Source organism: Abramis brama (genome assembly GCF_963993115.1).
Source record: "Abramis brama genome assembly, chromosome: 14".
In the NCBI taxonomy this organism is placed as follows: domain Eukaryota; kingdom Metazoa; phylum Chordata; class Actinopteri; order Cypriniformes; family Leuciscidae; genus Abramis; species Abramis brama.
This window is the reverse complement of record NC_139976.1, coordinates 665,217-680,216: the sequence shown is the minus strand read 5'-3', so window position 1 is coordinate 680,216 and position 15,000 is coordinate 665,217. Positions and strand designations below refer to the sequence as shown.

At 42.0% G+C, this 15,000-nt stretch overlaps 1 protein-coding gene across 6 annotated transcripts in view; it reads right to left on the bottom strand.

Annotated features, from left to right (window-relative positions):
• Positions 1 to 15,000, bottom strand: part of chrm3b (cholinergic receptor, muscarinic 3b) — a 25,059-nt gene that overhangs the window by 8,555 nt on the left and 1,504 nt on the right. For 2 of the 6 annotated variants that reach the window (XM_084134942.1, XM_084134943.1), the window contains exon 2: positions 12,366 to 12,469. The exons of the other annotated variants lie outside the window; for them this stretch is intronic. The gene's annotated coding sequence lies outside the window, so the exon portion shown is untranslated. The remainder of the gene's footprint in view (positions 1 to 12,365; positions 12,470 to 15,000) is intronic. 6 annotated transcript variants of the gene reach the window in all.

The following is a 15,000-nucleotide window of genomic DNA, read 5'->3' as shown; positions in this document are numbered from 1 at the left end:
GGATGAGATGTGTTTCGAGATGTTTACTCGGCTCTTTAAATATGCATTAATCTTCCTGCTATCGGAAGCATCAGTAAACACTCCGAGGGTTTTCCGAGATGCGGTTCGGCACACAGGTTAGATGGGAACGGGATTAAAGCTCTGGATCAGCGCTGATAATGACTGGAATATCAGAGAGAACCAAAACACTACAGCTCATTATCAGATCAGTGTGTGTGTGTGTGTGTGTGTGTGTGTGTGTGTGTGTGCGTATGTGTGTGTGTGTGTGTTAAAGGTGAACTAAGTAACTTTTTTACCTTAACCGAACAGCTTCGGTGTCATTGGAATAGTTATATGACTTTTTTTGGGTTGAATGGTGGTCGTCTCTCACCCCCCCATCGCCTGTAGCGGAAAAACACCCTTGCAACTTTGAGTTGGCGGGCCGCCGGCCGCAGCGTCAGGAAGTATCGCGTGATATCAGGTCTCGCGATGTAACGAATTGCTTTACGGCAAAAAAATCGGCTAAAATTCTGTCATTATTGCGCTCCCTCACGCTGTTCGAACCCGAATGAAGAAGACGTTTTAAAGAATGTCCCATCTGCTTTGATGTCGTTGATCTATAGCCTCTGGTATCTGAGAGTCGCCAACGAGTTTTTCGACAGTGTTGTCAAATATCTATTCCGAAGCTGTAGGGGGAGCTCTAGAGAAACCTGCGAGCAAAAAGCGAGAGTACAGCGAAGAAATTCCCGAAAATGCATAGCCCTGCTTTAATGTGTGTGTGTGTGTGTCTGTGTGTGTGTGTGTGTGTGTGTGTGTGTGTGTGTGTGCGCGTATGTGTGTGTGTGTGTGTGTGTGTGTGTGTGTGTGTGTGTGTGTGTTTATGTGTGTGTATATGTGTGTGTGTCGGTGTGAGAGAGTGTGTGTGTGAGTGTGTGATAGATAGATAGATAGATAGATAGATAGATAGATAGATAGATAGATAGATAGATAGAAGGCAGCAGCTTCTAAGACTATATTTCAACATCAGACACACAGTATTTTTCAACTAAAGCCTGTAATCAAAATCTAACCCTAAACTCATTCTGGTGCTGATTTGCATATTTTATAAATGCTAATGAGTCTGTTGAGGCAGAAACTCCGACTGAATGAGGGGATTCCTGACCTCGCTGCTCAGAGTCTGTACACGTCACACGCACACACACACACTCTAGCAATCACTCATACCAGCCTAGCAACACGTCAGCAACCAGCCGGAGCACCCTAGCAACACGTCAGCAACCAGCTAGAACACCCTAGCAACACCTCAGCAACCAGCCAGAACACCCTAGCAACACCTCAGCAACCAGCCAGAACACCCTAGCAACACCTCAGCAACCCCTCAGCAACCAGCCAGAACACCCTAGCAACACCACAGCAACCAGCCAAAACACCCTAGCAACAACTCAGCAACCAGCCAGAACACCCTAGCAACACCACAGCAACCAGCCAGAACGCCAGAACACCCTAGCAACACCTCAGCAACCAGCCAGAACACCCTAGCAACAACTCAGCAACCAGCCAGAACACCCTAGCAACACCACAGCAACCAGCCAGAACATCCTAGCAACACCTCAGCAACAGCCAGAACACCCTAGCAACAACTCAGCAACCAGCCAGAACATCCTAGCAACTGCATAGCAACAGCCTATAAACCAAACATACACTGTAGCATAAGTATCATTTGTATCATATCACTGTATCATCATGGCACTGAGTTTTGCATGAATAAAATACTCATATTCTCCTGAAAATATAAAACTCCTGCTCAAAATAACCAGGTAATTAAAGAGTAATTAAAGCAATCAGTTTAACCACAGCTAAAGATCTACAGATCCTGGGCAATTATTGCTGTAAACTGTTGTTACTTGGATAGGATATAATTGTGTAAAGCAGAGCAGCTTGAGGGGAAGCGGATCGAAATCCTCGGGGTTTATTCTGTTTTGCATAAATCAAAAGGCAGCGGATTTGAGCGAGGCTTCACTGGTCAAGCAGAATATCTTGGACTTTCACTGGAGTGACAGGAGAGGAACATCTGAATAAACCCGAAACACCCCGAGAACAGCAGCGTTAATCGCCCCGGGGCAAGTCGTCACAGCAGAGCTTATTACCCAACCTGAAACCTTACTGTGATGGAACAGCGGGGCATGTTGTCACAGCATTGGGTCACTTTTCATAAGGAATCTGTTATTCAACACTGATATATGAATTAAAATACAGGTACTTAATGGGTTTACTTTATTTAACAGATGATTATAAAACACAAATGCAAAAATGAACCTGCAAAAATATCAAATTGTTGTTTTGGAGCTGAAAGTGGAGAAGCTCAGCTCAGTTCTTCACTGAAATGATGGTGTTTCTTCAGAGGAAACTCAGATCCATTGCATAGATGATTCTGGCATAGATTAGCATAGCCTGTAAAGAACTGACATCACTAATACAGGCTATACTAATTAAAGCCAGAGTCATCAAACCAGCCCGCAGACGTCCAGGAGATTCTTTTCTTTTTGTATCAAACGTAATTTCTTCTTGATTTTGATTCTGAGCTGTAATAAAACTCATTCATAACACGTCTACAGGGTTTTATACAGCGGCTCGTTATTAATGCGTCAGTCGTTAGATGACAGACAACGAGTTCAGGACAATTACAACAAACACAAACAGCGTCCTCTCAGTTAACACACACACATGAGTGTGAGAGTGTGTGTAATGGAGATCAGAGAGAATCTGCCCTTCCGTTCACAGAGACGCCATTATGATCCATTACACAAACTCATAATGTCACATAGCCTATACTAATAATCACACAATCCATCAACAAACATCATTTAGTCCTCAAGCTTGATTCAGTGCAGACCATGATAACGAGTTAAAAACACTCCAGACCAGAGAACGTTTGTTCAAAGTTATCTGGTCTTTAATACTGTTCTCAAAATGTTACTTATTCATCGTTCATGGAGCGTTTGTTTAACTCTCTGATGCTCTTTGTTCATTGTTTTCTTCATCGGAATGGTACGAAACTTGGCAAAGGTTTTGGCACTTGCTGTGTGAACACAAAAAATCACGGACATGATTCGCACAGGTTAAATGGTCTTGTAAAAATTAGTCATAATTGTGTTTCTCATGTCAAAAATGGATGGAAATGAATGAGACGAATTTCCTCTAGTGGAAGCGTTTGGTACTGCAGCCGAACACACTCTCACTGAAAGATCATTTTTTGATCAAATTTGTAACACAACTTGTTTAGATTTATGGCTTTGATTTTCTTGCAATTTTAGAGAAAAACATGATTTTGAAAATATATATTTCATATACAAATTTTAAATATACAATTTTTAAACAGTATTTTTGTGCATTTTTCATAACAATAAACGTAAAATTCTGTTCCTGTTTTAAGTTCACTTTTTACAACTTTTTTCACTTCAGCAATAATCTGCCAAGTGTCATCTTTGAAAAGAGATCAAACTTCAGTCTGTGCTTTAAAGCGTTCAAGATTTACCAGTTTAAGTTGGAGATTTAATTTTCAGGTCTATGTTCAAAAAGAGAATAAATGGATTATAAATACAGCAGAAATATAATTTAGTACCATAAAATCCCCTAAAAATACAAAATATTAAATAAAAAAAAACATCAAACTTAAATATAGTACATTCATTTCATTGAAAAAATAAATAAAATCAGTCATTTTTGACTGACACATGAAGAGCACCAGAGTGTGTTTCAGTTGGATGTTCTTCTAACGGTTTTTAAATGTAACAACATTGAGAACATTCAAATGTAACATTCCAATAATGTTTAAAGAATGATACAATGTAATGTTCCTTTAGCATCCGTATAAAAACATTTTTAAAACGTTTAAAAGCTGGTCGAAGTTAATCTGAATGTATCTGTGAAGGGAACGGACTCTTCTTCTCCTCTGTGTAATGCGTATTAAAGCAGTGTTTCGAAGCGCAGCTGCTTCGTGTGATACAGCGCTGATACATTCATTCCAAACGTGGATTATGTTACAATTCCTAAAGCCGAACCCTTATCTGCATTTTAATGTCAGAGAACCACAATTCAACCTCAGAAGAGATGATGAAGTCCAGAACTTACAGGACAAAGAACGTTAATAGAAACGGAGGCTGTCAAGCTCCAAAAAGCGTACTGTGTGTTTGCAGCTTTCTAAACTCAATTACATTTACATTTTACATTTAGTCATTTAGCAGACGCTTTTATCCAAAGCGACTTACAAAGTAGGACTAGATTAAGCGAGTCATCATGAAGAGGCAAAAAACAAAAAGCAGCGCAAGAAGTGCTCAAGATACAAAGTTCAGGCATTATTCAGAGTAGCATAAGCCCGATAAGTGAGGTTAAGAGGGAAAGGGGAGGGTTTTTTTTATTTTTTTTTATTTTTTATGTGGATAAGTGCTCACGGAAGAGATGGGTTTTCAGATGTTTTTTGAAGGTTGTCAGGGATTCTGCATTCCGGATGAGGGTGGGGAGAGCGTTCCACCAGCATGGAACTGTGAATGAGAATGTTCTGGAAAGTGATTTTGTGGCTTTCTGGGATGGAACCACGAGACGTCGCTCGTTGGCCGATCGTAGGCTTCTGGTAGGGATGTAGACTCGTAGGAGTGAGTGAAAGTAGGAGGGAGCTGAGCCAGTGATAGATCTGTAAGCAAGCGTCAATGCCTTGAACTTGATGAAATTAAAATATGGTGTGTCAAAAAGCAACACACCAGGTTTTATCTCGACACTTTCGGTATTGACAACTTTTGTTGTGCTTTTTTGCCCCTTATTAGAGCTTGAAAGAGTAAATGAGGACAGAATCTGCATGTTTTAAAATAAGAGTATGGAGAGTAGCTCAAGATCAATACGAATGCATTGATTTAAATGCGTGCTTGTGTCTCGACAGAGTAAAAGTTGTTCGTTTTCAGCTGGCTTGATTTGAATCTGTTGGTTAATTTGTCTCAATGGGAATGAAGTCTGCTGATCTGAAACCGTGTTGGTTGGTTTGAGTCGTCGTGAACATTTGAAATGGAAACATCCTCATTTTCCAGAGATCTTCCCCAGGAGAGCAAGTTTGTGTTTATCTGTCGCTCATCCAGTGTGGAACGAGATCCTTTCTCTTTTATAGGCCGATGAGAAAAGAGTATCAATGGGAATGAAACATAATCTAGTGATGTCTGTAATGAGAACATCTCATCAGTCTCTTCTGAGGTTGAATTGTGGATCTTTGAGATGAAAATCCAGATGGTTTGGTTTGAATCAATGTATCAATCAATGTGAAAATGAGAATCTGTTTGATATCAGATGAAATCAGTGTGAGTGAATGAAGTCGAAAACCTCTGAAGAGACAAAACACGACTTTCTCCCAGATCTAGTTCACTGGAAGACGAACACTATATTGCCAAAAGTATTGGGACACCCCTCCAAATCATTGAGTTCAGGAGTTCCAGTCACTTCCATGGCCACAGCTGTATAACATCAAGAATGCAGACGCTTCCACACACATCTGTGAAAGAACGGATCCCTACGGATTAAACCCTACGGATGAAGAATGGGATGTCATTAAAGTTCATGTGCATGTAAAGGCAGACGTCCAAAACGTTTGGCATATAGTGTATTTCTACTTTACATCAGACATCAGCGTACCATTGTTCCAAAGATCAGCGGATTCATTTACATTTCAGGTGTTCGTGGAGTTCAAGCTCTTTCATTTGTATTTTGGAAAACAATGACTCCGGCAGAAAGTAATTAAATGCGAGAAATGTGCCGATAAGACGTCTGAAACCCTCTTTCACACAGGCCGGGTTCTTTGTTCTGCATTCAGTTAATTAAATCACAGACATTTCAGAGTTAAAACGAGCAGAACCTGCAGAGAATAAATGCTTGGGGAATTTACAAAGGAACCGAGTTCAGATAAAGTAAAACTCAAAGTTATTTTCATTAACAAAAGTAAAGCGCATGTGGAAGGACTCGTGATGATTCTTCCTGCCGTAATGATTGATTATGACTGAAACAGAAGCGTTTACTCGATGGTTTGGAGATGCACAGGAGAACATCATCAGAGTTCTCTCACACACACACACACACACACGTCGTGTTTAATATCTGTAATATCTGTAATATCTGCCAGGCTCTGGCTTCAGCGATCGATGGACAGATGAACGGCTCTGGCCTCGACTCAAGATCTGCAGTGTGTCGTGAGTCTCATGATCCACGTCTACACATCCACCAACTGTTTACTCCACGACTGAAACTCTGACGTCCTAAAGCCCTTCTGCTCATGTTACGCTTCATTTATACAGGAACCGTCAGACAGAGACGATGCGAACTTAAGACGAGGCGTAAATATGAGAATGTGAATGAATAAACGAACCGGCCTTTACATCAGCCGTACGCCAGGAACCGTAAACTCAGGTATAATCAGGGGCTGGTTGTCACACACTTGTTTTAAATACTTCCCCTGACGAATCTTAGTGTATTTACTAGTTGCCATATCAACACTATATATAGAGGAAAAAATGTGCCAAAATTCAGAAATCTTTGGAGGATATCACTGAACATTTATTTAACCATAGCAAAAATACATTTCTTATGTTAATTTTTTATCTCTGTTTTTTGTGTTTATTTTAAATGAGACAAATCTGATATTATTTTAATCTTATACCTGTTATTTAACAGTTGAGATAGTTGTTTAATGCTGAACTAACAGCGGAAATACTCGCCGGGTTTAAAGCCCAGTTGCTCAGGCGGGGCATGTTGTCACACGGAGTTACCATGACTACGCTATTCTATTCTATGCTTTTATGAATTCTATTGAAAAACCATGAGAAAAAGGTGAATAAAGACTGAGAGTCAATGTTCAGAAATGATTCATTATTATTATCTTTTGAACTATGCTGTGTTGCTGTGTTTTGTTTGTTGATCAAATTATTAATGAATGTATTAATGAAACAAAACCACATAATTGTACTAGACGTGTGAGATTAATGCGGGAAATATAAATCCTCTGAATCCCAAGTAGGTTTACACAAACTGAGAAAGTCAAAAGCGTTGTGAAAACTGCTGACACCTGTGAAGTCTGAGAGAAATGATGGTTCTGACTAAACATTTCCCTGAACCTGTTCCTGGTGTGAGCAGATCGATCTGTTTAAACACAGATCCTTCTCTTTCATCCTCCTCCAACATCGGCTGTTCTAAACACCAGGACAGTGCCTTATACAGTAAGCTAACGGACCAGAACACCCTAGTTACATATAATCCCATTTCAATCTAGAAAACGTCCTACTGTATAATCATGTTCTTTCCAGAGAAACTGTGTGATTGCGAGTGAATGGTTCCCAAACATCCCTATAAATGGATAAATCTGTCCGAACGCCCACACGAGCTTCTCTCGGCTGATATCGCTGGTCTCTGGCCTTCGGTTCAGGGTAAATCATGTCATGTTCTGTAATGCAGCTTTATCTGTCAGCAGATAATCTAATCCAGATCCGCGCAGTGGACCTGAGCTCCGCTAAAGCTAATTAATGTATATCCTGACGACACGCGCCACTGAACACAACATCTGATCGCTGCCAAGATCCAGATCAGCCGAGAGACACCGAGTCCAGATCCGAAACCGGCAGAAACGAGGAATCACAGAGAAATCTGCAGCTCATGTTTCATTACATGATGGAAATCAAGCCTGATCTGCTGAATAGTTACACGACGTTCATGACAAGATCTCACTTCACCCTCATGTCGTTTCAATCCTGTGTGACTTTCTGTCTTCAGTGAAACACAAAAGAAGATCCAAACAACACTGAATCCCACTGACTTTCACTTTATGGACAAAAAAAAAGAAAGTTTCTCAAAATATCTTTTGTGTTTGACAGAAGAAATAACAGGAGTACATGATGACCTTTAATTTTCCTCCACTGATTGTCAATAGCTAGAAAAATATGTTCTAAGAATGCTTTGCTAATATTACCATTAAGTTATAAAGATGTTACTTTTAAATGTTCTCTGAAAATCCAGTATTTTATTTATTTAATGTGAACATTAACGGGACATTCCATTCCATCATTCCTCAAACATTATGGGAACGTTAATTTTGAATGTTCTCTGAACGTTCCGAAACAAGTTGTTACATTTAAAAATGTCCAACTGAAACATGAACCTCCATGAATGATGTACAGTATAAATAATGTTTTGAGAACATTATTAAAGACCACAAACGTTCTATTAATGTTACTGGAAGAACGTTTGTTCATAACTTTGAGAGAACCTTGAGAGAACGTTCCCTGTTAGCTGGGATAATGCCATAAAATCTCATTCTCATGACTATAATTCCAGAAATAAAACTTTTTGTCCGATACTGATAATTCTTTATATTTGAAAGCCGATAACCGATATTGGTCGGTAAATCAAAATCCAAATTTTTATATTATTTTTGAGAGCCTGATTACAAAAACAAAAATCTCACCATTAAAAGCCACGTCCCAAACACACAATTATAATTTTCTTCTTATAATTTTATGTTGCTTATAGAACAGTGCGAACAGCGGAACAGCGGTACAGCGGAAGAGCGGAACAGCGGAACAGCGGAAGAGCGGAAGAGCGGAAGAGCGGAACAGCGGAAGAGCGGTACAGCGGAACAGCGGAAGAGCGGAAGAGCGGTACAGCGGAACAGCGGAAGAGCGGAAGAGCGGTACAGCGGTACAGCGGAACAGCGGAAGAGCGGAAGAGCGGTACAGCGGAAGAGCGGAACAGCGGAACAGCGGAAGAGCGGAAGAGCGGAACAGCGGAAGAGCGGAACAGCGGAACAGCGGAACAGCGGAACAGCGGAAGAGCGGAAGAGCGGAACAGCGGAAGAGCGGAAGAGCGGAACAGCGGAAGAGCGGTACAGCGGAACAGCGGAAGAGCGGAAGAGCGGAAGAGCGGTACAGCGGTACAGCGGTACAGCGGAACAGCGGAAGAGCGGAACAGCGGAACAGCGGAACAGCGGAACAGCGGAAGAGCGGAAGAGCGGAAGAGCGGAAGAGCGGTACAGCGGAACAGCGGAACAGCGGAAGAGCGGAACAGCGGAAGAGCGGAACAGCGGAACAGCGGAAGAGCGGTACAGCGGTACAGCGGAAGAGCGGTACAGCGGAACAGCGGTACAGCGGAACAGCGGAACAGCGGAAGAGCGGTACAGCGGAACAGCGGAAGAGCGGTACAGCGGAACAGCGGAAGAGCGGAACAGCGGTACAGCGGTACAGCGGAAGAGCGGTACAGCGGAACAGCGGAAGAGCGGAAGAGCGGTACAGCGGAACAGCGGAAGAGCGGAACAGCGGAAGAGCGGTACAGCGGAAGAGCGGAAGAGCGGTACAGCGGAAGAGCGGTACAGCGGAAGAGCGGAACAGCGGAACAGCGGAAGAGCGGAACAGCGGAAGAGCGGAAGAGCGGAACAGCGGAAGAGCGGAACAGCGGAAGAGCGGAAGAGCGGAAGAGCGGTACAGCGGAACAGCGGAAGAGCGGAACAGCGGAACAGCGGAACAGCGGAAGAGCGGAACAGCGGAAGAGCGGTACAGCGGTACAGCGGAAGAGCGGTACAGCGGAACAGCGGAAGAGCGGTACAGCGGAAGAGCGGTACAGCGGAACAGCGGAAGAGCGGTACAGCGGTACAGCGGAAGAGCGGTACAGCGGAACAGCGGAAGAGCGGTACAGCGGTACAGCGGAAGAGCGGTACAGCGGAACAGCGGAAGAGCGGTACAGCGGAAGAGCGGTACAGCGGAACAGCAGAAGAGCGGTACAGCGGAACAGCGCGGACAGCGGAAGAGCGGAACAGCGGAACAGTGCGCATCTGAAGTGTCTCAGTTGAAGGATAATACATATATATACATATAATATAATACATTATTCATCGGCTTTTTTACCGTGCATCCCTAATAAAATTAAATATTATTTTTAAAGTACAACAATTGTAAAGTATACATATGTGTACATATTTTGTGTTTGGTGAAGAAGAAAAACAGCAGTGTACAGTTTTTGAACGACATGAAGCTCAAAAGTAGCATATAAATGACAGAATGATAATTTTGAGGTGAACGATCCCTTTAAGAGTGAGATTGACAGAGAACCTGAAGTTGAGAAAAGTGTGCAGAGAGAGAGAGAGAGAGAGAGAGAGAGAGAGAGAGAGAGAGAGAGAGACGGGCGTCTGACAGTAATTAGAGAATGAGACACAAACTGTCTTCCTGCGCAGAGATGAAATGATCAGGAATAATTACAGTGATGATTCTCTCCACCTGCGACTGACAGACATGCTGGATTATGAAGCAGTGATTTGTGTGTGTTGTGTGTGTTGTGTGAGCTGTGTGTGTTGTGTGTGTTGTGTGAGCTGTGTGTGTTGTGTGTGTTGTGTGAGCTGTGTGTGTTGTGTGTGTTGTTTGAGTTGTGTGAGTTGTGTGTGTTGTGTGAATTGTGTTAGTTGTGTGTGTTGTGTGGTGACCGGTCAGACCAGTAACAGCTGGTTACAGAGAGCAAGTATTAACCAGAGTTCCCCGATCCACCAGTAGATCCACTGTCTCTGTGTTTGCTGGAAACCTGAATGATGCTGGTGTGTTTCTCCGAGTGACGAGAGCTTCATGATCGAGAGGGAAGCGTGTGGATCTTTCTAAATGTGACGGCATCAAAATAACATCAGAAGAGCGTCCAGAACTCACTTACAGGAGAGAGCGTCCAGAAGCGGCCCTCACACACACACGTACATCCATGCATTCGGCAGATGCTTTTATCCATTCAAGTACATTTCTATACATTTCTGTACATTTCAGTTGATGCATTCCCTGGAAAACACACAAATCTAATGTTGTAATATAGTGACATATAGGGCTCTATCTCGCTCCCAGCGAAATTGACTTTGTACAGCGACGCATGTGTCATTCCTATTTCTCACCCGACGCACAGCGCACTCTTCCCTCCACAGACGCACGCCGGTAAATTAGGGAATGAACTTGCGCTCCCGGGGGCGGTTCAGCGAAGAGAGGAGGCGTGTTCCAGCGCAAACGTTCCCTGGTGCTATTTTGCAGTTTCAGAAAACAACAGACCACAGACCAGGAGAAACCGAGTCTAAAGTCAGTGCGCGCTTTTTCAGTGGCGCATTCAGATGCTATTTTAAGGGCGCATGCTTGGCCATAATCAATGTAGCGTGAGCACAACGCACACACACTTTGCTTCTCTCATCTACACAGACATTTTTGCAAACCATACATAATTACACGGAAAAATATTCCACATGAGGGAAATCATTGTGGTGTCCATGAAGATGTGAAAGAATAAGCATAAATCTAGCTTACACATTTATTATATGCCTGTTTAAGCGAAGCTAATCTGGGTGTGTTTCTCCATCCCCAATGTCACTTCTCTGTGTTTTACGGCCCTGACGAGAACGTCGGTCTCCTCGGCTGTGAACCGCTCCTGGCGTGCGTCTGGCAAATCCGCCGTTATAATAGCAATCCGCCATGGAACAAGCGCGCCTGCTATTAAAGGGAATGTGAGATGTCGCTCTGATTGGTTTATTTCACGTTACGCCCAAACCACACCTATGAGTAATGAAGCTACTTCAGACCAACACATTTTAGATTTGCGTTGAGCGCAAGAGTCATTTATCCCGCCGGTATAATAGCAACAGCGCCCGAGACCCGCCCACAAAGTTACTTGTGTTTCGCGTTTGATACTTGCGTTTCAGATCGTTAAAATAGGGCCCAATGAGTTCATGTTTTCAACCTTTAGATCCACAGACCCACAAATATGATCATCCTCACGATCCTCATCATCATGTTTGGAACGACATGAAGGAGAGTAAATGATGACAGAATTTACTGTACATTTAAAAATGAACTGATTTCATTAAATTCAAGTAATTTAATGAAATCAGTTAATTTTTAAATGTACAGTAAATTCTGGTAATCAAGTAATCACTTCAATTTCTTCAAGTGACTATAACTAACTACCCCAATCCAGTGTGTGTGAATCTGACAGAGAGAGAGAGAGACAGAACAACACAAAGAAAGAGAGAAATATTGATCCTGACCTGTCCAGCTTTACGGATCACTGACTGTCCACATCAGAAGTTCACCTTTGACCTTCAGCTGAGAGTGTGACATCACACACACCGGAGTGTGCAAAGACCACACGAGATGCTCACGATAGCTACGTTTCCATCGTGGTTTTATATGAGTTTTGGGATATTGCACAAAAAATGCTGCATGGAAACGCCAAGATGTTCATAAATTCCAAAGATGTGCATAAAAAATGTATGCGCTGAATTGAGGCAGATCATTTTTTATCCAATAACAAGACATTCACATGGAAACATTGTGAAACATTTACCGGGAAAATACCTTGATGTGCAACGGACTTTTCCTCAGCGTCAGCTGTGATTGGATAACTGGAGTAACCAGTGGACCAATGGCATCGCAGCATCTCTAATGTTGGTTTGGTGTTTCTAAAAGTCAAAGTGTGTGATCAGAATGATTTGGTTTAATTCTATGGAATTACCTTTGTGCCAATAATAATGAATGTAACTTTTCAAGAAACTTATGCAAATATAAATTGAAACTGAATAAAATATCTGTGAAACTGAAGATAAAAAAATCACAGGCAAATTTTTTTACTTTGTTTTTAATACAAGGTCAAGAAGCTGTCAATCAAAAACTCAGTAGCCAATGAGAACACAGTGCTGCTAGCCCCACGAGAGATACATGCCAGAATGGCGAACGAAAACTCAGGGAGCGTAAACGAAAACTTCAGGAGCGTAAATGAAAAGTCTGGAAGCGCATTTGTAAGTTCAGATCAGCGAAAGAAAGGTGTGAAAACAGTTAGCAAAACATGCAGTGTATTAAAAACAAAGTACATTTTTTTTTCAGTTTCACAGATATTTAATTGAATTCCATATAATTCCCTCCAGAAGCGTCTCACACGAGTGTGTTCCCGAACACCAGCATCCGAACGCAAGAGAACATGACAGCGTTTACTGTGTTTCATCTGACGCTCTGAGACACACTCGTTTATGATGTTAATAATGTTGAATCAGAATAAGTTCCTCTTGCAGCATCTCTTCTCTTCTCTGATGACGAGGGCGGGGCAACCTGTCACTCACATGAGATCAGCCAATAGCAAACCACAACCATCCAATCAATTCCACACAGACACAATCAAGCCCCGCCCACATTTGTTCTTGTTCCAGAAGCGTTCCACTCGATATACGACTTTATAAAGAAGAAACGACCAGCGCAACTTCCCTTTCATGACTTTAACTCAAGAGATTATAACTGACAGCGATGCAACACCAGTCAATCCAACATCATACGCTATTTTAACCCCATTATATCCTATATTCACAGCAAGGCAATATCAATCTGACTGTGATGACACTATTTTTGTCTTTTCTGCGAGGTGAATATTACATTAACATGATCCAGCGTTTCTCATCCAGATTAAATCTGTGGCACGACTGGAGGAACACGTCCAGATCCGTGAAGCCGAGACGCAAACTGTTCACGATCTCTATCATACACTACCAGTGTTTTTGGTCATATTTTGAATTAGATTATAGTTTTAAAATGTTCTGTTTTCTATGGAAACTTGTTTTTCACTTTAATTTTAGCAAAAGTTTTAGATGATTTTTTTTTTATTCTTCGTCATATTAATTTAGTTTTTATTTATTTGTAGTTTATTTAGTTTCAGTTATTCAGTTATTATTCAGTTATTTAGTACTTCAAGTTAAACTAAATAAAAATGAGAATGTTTCTGTGGCAATTTTATGAAATAAAATAAAATTACGGTTTTTAAATATTTTACTGTATTTTACTTTGTATTTGTATTTGATTTTCAGTAAACACAAACGTTTTTCATTGGTTCTAGTTTGAGTTAACACTTATAAACCTGTGTCTGATTGAAATATAGCGACCAACCACAGCTTGAGATTAATTAATTTAGAGGCAGAATTAAATGGAATGATTGATGTCATAATTATAGACCGACATGAGAATCTCAGGCTGAGACTACAGGAGACTACAGGAAACTACAGGAGACTACAGGAAACTACAGGAGACTACAGGAGACTACAGGAAACTACAGGAGACTACAGGAAACTACAGGAGACTACAGGAGACTACAGGAAACTACAGGAAACTACAGGAGACTACAGGAGACTACAGGAAACTACAGGAGACTACAGGAGACTACAGGAGACTACAGGAGACTACAGGAAACTACAGGAGACTACAGGAGACTACAGGAAACAACAGGAAACTACAGGAGACTACAGGAAACTACAGGAGACTACAGGAGACTACAGGAGACTACAGGAAACTACAGGAGACTACAGGAGACTACAGGAAACTACAGGAAACTACAGGAGACTACAGGAAACTACAGGAAACTACAGGAAACAACAGGAAACTACAGGAGACTACAGGATACTACAGGAAACTACAGGAGACTACAGGAAACTACAGGAGACTACAGGAGACTACAGGAGACTACAGGAAACTACAGGAGACTACAGGAGACTACAGGAAACAACAGGAGACTACAGGAGACTACAGGAAACTACAGGAAACAACAGGAAACTACAGGAGACTACAGGATACTACAGGAAACTACAGGAGACTACAGGAAACTACAGGAGACTACAGGAGACTACAGGAAACTACAGGAGACTACAGGAGACTACAGGAGACTACAGGAAACTACAGGAAACAACAGGAGACTACAGGAGACTACAGGAAACTACAGGAAACTACAGGAGACTACAGGAAACTCCAGGAGACTACAGGAAACTACAGGAAACTACAGGAGAGCATGAGTTCAAAAAGCCCAAAACAATTCATTTCAGGGGTCAGCCGAACTCTTCTGGCACACAATAGAAACAGACCATCATCTTCACCTTCATCTTCCTCCAGTCAGTAATGAAGTGTGTGTTCAGGAGTCAGAGTGTGTGTTCAGGTCAGAGTGTGTGTTCAGAGGGTCTGA